Source organism: Chiloscyllium punctatum, chromosome 33, assembly GCF_047496795.1.
Source record: "Chiloscyllium punctatum isolate Juve2018m chromosome 33, sChiPun1.3, whole genome shotgun sequence".
Classification (NCBI taxonomy): Eukaryota; Metazoa; Chordata; class Chondrichthyes; order Orectolobiformes; family Hemiscylliidae; genus Chiloscyllium; species Chiloscyllium punctatum.
This window is the reverse complement of record NC_092771.1, coordinates 15,986,173-15,987,389: the sequence shown is the minus strand read 5'-3', so window position 1 is coordinate 15,987,389 and position 1,217 is coordinate 15,986,173. Positions and strand designations below refer to the sequence as shown.

The following is a 1,217-nucleotide window of genomic DNA, read 5'->3' as shown; positions in this document are numbered from 1 at the left end:
TATGACTCAGTTAAAGTTATAGCATTGCACAGCACAGAAACAGACTCTTTGGTCTAGCTCATCTATCCTGACTAGATATCCTAAATTAATCTAGACTCATTTGCCAGCATTTGGCCCATACCCCTCCAAACCCTTCCTATTCATATACCCACCCAAATGCCCTTTATATATTATAATTGTACCAGCCTCCACCACTTCCTCTGGCAGCTCATTCCATACACGCACCACCCTCTATATAAAAAAGTTGTCCCTTAGGTCTCTCTTAAATCTTTCCCCTCTCACCATAAGCCTATGCTCTCTAGTTTTGGACTCCCCTACCCTGGGGTAAAGATCTTGGTTGTTATTCACCCGATGCATGCCCCTCATAATTTTATAATCCTCCATAACCTGAGAAAAAAGCCCCAGCCTATTTAGCCTCTCCCTATAGCTCATACCCTCCAATTCTGGAAACATCCTTGTCAACGTTTTCTGCACTCTTTCAAGTTTCACAACATCTTTTCTATAGCCCGGTGGACCAGAAATGAGTGCAGTATTCCAGAAATTACCGAACCAATGTCCTGTACAGCCACAACATGATATCCCAACTCCTATACTCAACGCACTGACCATTAAAGGCAAGGGTACCAAACGCCTTCATCACTACTCTGTCTACCAATGACACCACCTTCAAGAAACTGTGAATCTGCATCTCCAAAGTCTCATTGTTCGGCAACACTCCACAGGACCCGACTAGATTCTGCCCTGGTTTGCCTCAACAAAATGCAGCAGTAGCTCCTGTGATACAGTGTAGCTCCTGTGGCACAATTGGTCAGCGCATGGTACTTATAATGTCAGTATGGAGGCGTGTGCAATGCCGAGGTTATGAGTTCGAGCCTCACCTGGAGCAGGTTTATCTTCTCATGGCCAAAATAGCAATGTTGAGCAAATCAGAGTTTAAAGTAGGCGGCACAGTGGTTAGCACTGCTGCCTCACAGCGCCAGAGACCTGGGTTCAATTCCCGCCTCAGGCGACTCTCTCTGTGGAGTTTGCACATTCTCCCCGTGTCTGCGTGGGTTTCCTCCGGGTGCTCCGGTTTCCTCCCACAATCCAAAAATGTGCAGGTTAGGTGAATTGGCCATGCTAAGTTGCCCGTAGTGTTAGGTGAAGGGGTAAATGTAGGGGAATGGGTCTGGGTGGGTTGCACTTTGGTGGGTCAGTGTGGACTTGTTGGGCCGAAG

The 1,217-nt window shown here is 47.1% G+C and overlaps 1 non-coding gene across 1 annotated transcript; it reads left to right on the top strand.

Annotated features, from left to right (window-relative positions):
• The first annotated feature begins 789 nt into the window (after window positions 1–789).
• On the top strand, window positions 790–886 carry trnai-uau (transfer RNA isoleucine (anticodon UAU)). The gene is made up of 2 exons: window positions 790–827; window positions 851–886. It is a non-coding gene; the product is annotated as a tRNA-Ile (tRNA).
• Window positions 887–1,217: the final 331 nt, after the last annotated feature.